General features: G+C 35.1%; 1 protein-coding gene across 4 annotated transcripts in view; it reads right to left on the minus strand.

Moving 5' to 3' along the window:
* The window catches only part of LOC121380211 (trinucleotide repeat-containing gene 18 protein-like), a 110,246-nt gene extending 105,308 nt beyond the window's left edge, over positions 1-4,938 (minus strand). For all 4 annotated transcript variants that reach the window (XM_041509029.1, XM_041509027.1, XM_041509028.1 and 1 more), the window contains exon 1: positions 4,499-4,938. The gene's annotated coding sequence lies outside the window, so the exon portion shown is untranslated. The remainder of the gene's footprint in view (positions 1-4,498) is intronic.
* Positions 4,939-7,030: the final 2,092 nt, after the last annotated feature.

Raw genomic sequence — 7,030 nt, forward strand, 5'->3', positions numbered from 1 at the left:
ATTGATTACGACGTTCCGATTGATCAGTCCAGACACTAAAACATGCACCACACGTTTTTTTTGTATGAACTTTTTTTCAAGTTAATGATTCTATGAATAATATTTCAGATGAAGTAAAATTCGAAAAAATTCTCAACCTGCAGCAGCAAGTCAGTTAAAAAAAGAAGTGTTTGTTTAACCTACTGCTTGTGATTGTTTTGTACAATAAATTGAATTGATTTGCCTTAGTAAACAATTAAAAGTGTGTGTTTGGGGGGGGGGGGGGGGGGCAGGCAGGGGGGGGGGGGGGGACAGGTTGAGGGTGTGCATATATATTATTTCTACTTCACACTATAAAAATCTAATAAAGCTAAAATAAAACAAATAGTTGACAAACACGTAAGTTCATCATTCTTATACATTTTTACCGGCCTCGGTGGCGTCGTGGCAGGCCATCGGTCTACAGGCTGGTAGGTACTGGGTTCGGATCCCAGTCGAGGCATGGGATTTTTAATCCAGATACTGACTCCAAACCCTGAGTGAGTGCTCCACAAGGCTCAATGGGTACGTGTAAACCACTTGCACCGACCAGTGATCCATAACTGGTTCAACAAAGGCCATGATTTGTGCTATCCTGCCTGTGGGAAGCGCAAATAAAAGATCCCTTGCTGCCTATCGGAAGAGTAGCCCATGTAGTGGCGACAGCGGGTTTCCTCTCAAAACCTGTGGTCCTGAACCATATGTCTGACGCCATATAACCGTAAATAAAATTTGTTGAATGCGTCGTTAAATAAAACACTTCTTTCTTTCTTATAAATTTGTTTTACAATTACTGCTAGTGAATATTTTGTGCAGTAAACTGAATTGAAATTAATTGCCTTAGTAAACAATTAAAGGTGTATGTGTATGTTTGAGGAGAGAGTTGAAGGTAGGTTGAAGGTTATATATATATATATATATATATATATATATATATATATATATATATATACATACACACACACACACATATATATATATATATACACACACACACACACACACACACACATATATATATATATATATATATATATATATATATATATATATATATATATATATATATTTTTTTATTTCTACTTTAAACCTTTATGTCATAAAGGTTTATTAAAACTAAACTAAATTAAATAGATCACAAAATTTAATTCTTAAACTTAATTAAAAGACATTTCTCTCAAATCTGGGGATCTTGGTGTTTGTTTTGTTTTTATAATATTATCTATACCATACAGTATTTTTGGTTTACCAACATCGCTCAATATAGTATATATTTTGGTGGTCTGTTTTCTACTGCGCAGTATGCATTGTTTAGCGGACTACTTACTGATTATCGCAGCAACACGGCCATGCAATCTAAATGAAGGCCAGGTTTACACTGACAAACGCGTCATGAAACACAATCATTTGAATAGTGCTAGTCTAGTTACTTATTTCACTGTCATAAATATGCAAATATTTAGTATTCGTTAGAAGACCCAGCACGAAATCTTTTCGACAGGATCTTTGTGGCATATTGTGTGTTAGTAATACTGTATTCAGTTTTAGTCAAAACGTTTGCGTTCAAAATTGACACTTGTCAGAAATAGTTTTAGACAAAATATCATTACGAAGTCAGTGCTTGAAGATATCTACACTGGCTTTACAAAAACTACTTTTAAAATTAAAAAAAATAAAACCAACCCCAACCCCAATTTAGTTACATAATTGAAAATACAAGTGGTTTACAAGTACCTGATTTTAAATACAAATATCCAAACGACGTAGTTAATTACAAATAGAAGTATCTAAAGGACCTATGATAATTAAATGATTAAAAGTGCACAAAAGGTGTTGAAAAGAGGCCTGGACCTCCTAGCCTGAAGCTTTCTGGGCCAAGACTACCAAAATTAATTATAAAATATAACAACACAAGCATGCACTACATACTTTATTAATAATTTCCTGATACATTTTATAGTACACATGGAATTTTAATTTCAATTATAAATTTCAACGTGAACCCGGTAAGTAGCAAAATAAACGAGGTACCCGGCTAGACCGATGGTGACCGAAACGTCAAAAACGTATCTAAAAAGGTTAGTCTTGAGTTAAATTTCACAGTTCACTTTGACTATAGCCTAACTAACCAACTTCTAATTTTGATAAACGTTGCCTAAAAACATATTTCAAATACAAAATTAACACATTAACCTCTTTTCAATAATGTTTTATAACAATTTCAAATATTTATAAACAAAACAAAATCCTCCTCATTGTGAATTTCGTCTATTTTGTATGTTGAAAAGAAAAACAAAACTCTTTAAGACTTGTATAGAGTAAAACGTTTAACCTGTGCTTGTGACGATAAGGATATTGGACTGTATGGATAAACTATAGAGTTTGAGGAGTGAGTAGCGTAGCTCAGATATTTTAATTTGTAATCGCATGGAATAACGTGTAGCGCACACTGCCAGTTAAGCAGAGCGGTCTAAAACGGAAATTAAATACGAGCGAATACAGTTAATTTCCAGTTATTCCCTATTTTGTGAAGAGTGTTAATAATGTTAGGTGAAATTAATAATAGTATCGCTTCGTCTCGCTGTTTGGTATTTAAAATCTTCATCATACAAAAAAACGTTTTTAAAATAACGATATTGTTAAATTAATGTTTTAAGAGAATTTAATAATTAAGACATTTATAAATCTTACAAATATGAAAACTGCAAATTATAGTTAAACTAATATTAATATTAAACTAATACTAGTATCACACACACACCACACACACACACACACACACTTTTTCTCGATATAAAATTTAGTACTTTTTCTGTTAATAGCTACATTAGCTAACAGCTAATTCAATAGTTTTCATTCCCGCTATCATAATATGTATTTCGAAATATTTAACTCAAAATAACCTCTTACTAAGCACTACAAACAGTTACCTGGGAGTTTTATTCTATAGTTTTCATTTTCCAAATTAGCCAACTGCTAATTTTCATACAAAGTGGTACAAAATTTAATATTTGGCTAATAAGATGTTCTTTAACTTAGGTACTTATGAATGATTTTCATGAAAATACTCTACGTATGTGCCCGCCCCGGTGTCGGTCACTGGCGAGGCCAGAGGCTGAATCCGGGGCGGGCGTGCCTGAACCTTAGTGGATAGGGGCACGTAAAATGAGTTGCCCATTGCCCATACGTATGTGAAAATTGGCCAAACCAAAATCCTTTCCTGCGTGAACCCTGACTGAGCACTGTAAATCTAAGTGAATTTATATAGTGTTTTGTTCTTAAATTGTTCTACTAAATACACTAGTCATTGGGAAGGTTAATGAATAGATAGGTATACAAAGTAGTTACTCTGAGGTACTATGTGAAGACAGTGTACTGGGGTTTAGTATAATGTAACCTGGTGCGCCAACGTAACTAGCATGCCGTGAGCTTATTGAAATAAAAACAAATTCATTTTTCAAATTGGTATTATCATGTACATGCATATCTTATGCCAGTTATGGTGAAGCTTTTTACAATTATTACTGGAAAATGGGCTCAAAGACGTACAAGATTTCAGTTTCAGTGTGAAAATAATGCCACATGAAACGATGATCTTTGCTCGTTCATCAGCCATGGTTTAAAACTAATGTGGCTGGATATGTGTGTTATGGTAGCGTGTCCTTGTAACTGGGTTATAGCATATTATACCTTTAATATTTCGGTTAAACGTAATGACGAAATCTTGTACTGTAATTCAAACTTCCACGTCTAGATGATACAGGGACAACATATATATTTAATTTATATATTTTAAATGTGTGAAATGATTTTAAAATCTAAAACTTCTACAACATGTTTGAATAAAGGAATTCTTTCAGCATTTCAAAGCAAAGCTAAACTACTTTGTGAAAATTAGATTATGCTATTTGTTTTTTACTTCTGAAATCAAGACTTTGAAAAGGCTGAAAACTCACATCGTTGATGCCATAACATTTATCTGCAGTCTTGTACAAGTACCAGGTAGTTCCAACCTCGTTTTGTCCCAGTATAGCTTACGTTCCCAATATACATTTCCAACGCGTTATTAGCTGGTCGTAGTATAAGGAGTTAGCAAATCTAGAAATGTCTAGCAGAAAAAAATACCGAGAAAACCCCTAAAAAAATCGGCTAAACATCAGTGCCTAAATGAAATGACAATTGAATATGACATATAAATACATTTGTTTTCTGCCACACCATCCCTAAAAAGGCAGCCTTATTAATGTCTAAGAGAATAAGATCTGTAAATATATGTTCTACTTCTCTCTCGCCAGTAGGTGCATACATTTTTAGAACTATATAGCTGAGTGGTCAGACAATTTTAATATTTTTAAAATCTGAAAAACAAATATGAACTGTTTCATTACATGACCGTTTTATTAAGTCTTTTTGTCAAATAGTAGTATAATATAACTGACAATATTTACAACAATGTTTTAGTAAAATTACCTTTACTTACAAAAAATATGTCCTGGCACCCGGCAGAAACGGAACTTTGTAACAGAATATTTAACACATAAAATCCAAAATAAATCCAATTTCACTCGACCGAATTTGTTGGGAATAATTTTCCTGGAATCTATAACACATCTGCCAGACGACTGCCCGGTTGTCGCAGTTGGGAAAATTCGTGTTTATTAGAAACAACTCAAAATACATAAGCACGACTGAAATTTTTGTCCGCTTGTTGCTCAGTTTGTCATGTACTGCGCAGTGGCGATAACGTGGTGCGCCGGGCGGACGAACCGAGGTTAAAGTTCAGATCGGCTAGAGGAAGTGTGTGTTTAGCGGTTCCGTTTCACTAGGATATTAGTGCGCCGCACAAGAAAGTACGTCTGTTTTCTGCGAGATTGCAGCAAAACTGATTTTTTAATGGTTGTTCGCGGATGGGCCGCAGCGAGGAAAACGTGTAGTTATTGTTATTGCAAGACGGATGTCTATCGTGGACTATATGAGCGCCCAGCTGATTGGATGCCGTTCAAACCCCCTGTGGACATACCTATACAGGCGGAATGGTACGGTTTCCAGATACCCACAATAAACAACAATCCCACTGCAAACAGTTAAATAGGTCAGCTGTCAAATACGTCAGACCTGTAAGGACACGCCGTCCCCATTAAAAATTACGTTAGCAATGGGCAAGGTAGATATATATTATAATTACACAGCACATCGCGGCTCAACTGTTTGTTTATTTGTAACTTCATGCAGCAGATGCAGCCCTCCTCCTCCGTTCACAGTAATTAGTTACTTGCACTAGATCGGGGTGTCTGGAAACCGCCGGTGTTTGGATTTCTATCACGTGTTATCAATAGGTTACTCAATTTCACAATTCACAGCTCGCTAGAAGAATGAACCTTGCTTGTAGTCTATTTTTATGGAAAACCCGAGATGCCGTGTTCACATTAAACGTCGGATATGAAGACAGGGATGAATACCAGGCAGAAATATTGTTGAATAATGCGAGAGCTCAAGAGGGATGGGATAAACGGAGCGCTTCAAAAGAAATGACATACATATGGGATTTCTTTAGGCTGGCATTAACTGGAAAGATTTCATCCCTGCTATTACTTTTCATTTTATGTGCTGCATCCAGAGGAAATACAGATACGAAAGCCAAATGGGATCCAACTTTGGAAAGATAGCCTGCAAAATCTGGCTGTGTTGTTATTCGTGGATAAACAAAAAAGATAATGTGTGGTGCACTGTGTGTGTGGGATATTTTTAGTTCCCAAGGTCGAATGTTGCTCTATTTCTGCGGCCATTTCGCTCTGACAAGAGGTCGAGCAGTAAGTCGTTTTCAATTATAAATATGTCCGCCAGGGTAAGGTAATCAATTGCTGGTTGATTCAAATAGTGAATCTCGGAGCGTGAAAGAGCTAATAATTAATTCGGCTGACGTGACGAAGCTGGGGTTGTACAATAAGTAGGCTGATTGTAGTCGTAGTTGTTTTTCGTTTGTCAATTTGTAGCAGACGTGAAAAAGAGGAGAATTTTATTTTTTATTTTGTTCCTTTAAAAAAAGGCAAGCTGAAGGTGTATCAATGATAACATCTAAACTCGTATTGTGTATGTGTATTTATACAACATAGGACATTTTAATGTATTATAATAAAAAAAACCCACCCCAAAACATAGTGTGTCATTTGACAGGCGTATGCAATTATCAAGGCATTTTGACAGTTTACGGCCAGCCACATGACCACAAGTCCGTTCAGTTTATTTGTACAAAACACTCACTCAGGAGTAGGTACAAAAACCAGTGACGATATCAACAATTACGTATTTGTAAAATACAGAGTAAAATATAATTACCAGTTAATAGGTCTTTGAAATGATATACATGAACAAAATCTAGTGAAATCACCAGACAACAAGTATAGATTAATATATATCTGGAACTGTAAGTATAGTCCAGTAAGACAATAATATCTTATTTTTAAAACTGTGTTCCTCATATTAGTTACTTTCGTATATAGAACTTGTGACAGTAAAATTATAGTTGAAACGTAGTCGAATATAATATTATATTCAGTTATCATGTTATGTTAGATACATCCGAAATGAATTTGAAATGAGAAAATAGTAATTATAAACAAGTCTTCTAACTATATGAAGACATCTGTCGAATACAGAACTCGGGACAAACATTTTGAAGGGAAACGTCAGTGAGAATAATTCAATCAGATGGATAATCTGGTTATATACTACATGCAACCCCAAGTCACGCAATCCGAACAATTAACACAGAGGGATATTAAATTACGGTACGCTACATGAAATCAATAGACCAATAAGATGTAGAAATGTGTTTCTTTTCGACAAAATTCGAGAAACCGTCACGTAATAGTATCAATGTAGTCTCGTAGAATTTGTGAATTTATGCAATACTGAGGTACTCGGGGGTTGAAATCGACTGACACTCCTACCGGATATTCCGTTCGACAAGGTACAAAGCCTGCCGGTACGAACCAAAATCCGCCCGGTAAAA

The sequence above is a fragment of the Gigantopelta aegis genome, chromosome 8 (assembly GCF_016097555.1).
Source record: "Gigantopelta aegis isolate Gae_Host chromosome 8, Gae_host_genome, whole genome shotgun sequence".
NCBI classification, from domain to species: domain Eukaryota; kingdom Metazoa; phylum Mollusca; class Gastropoda; order Neomphalida; family Peltospiridae; genus Gigantopelta; species Gigantopelta aegis.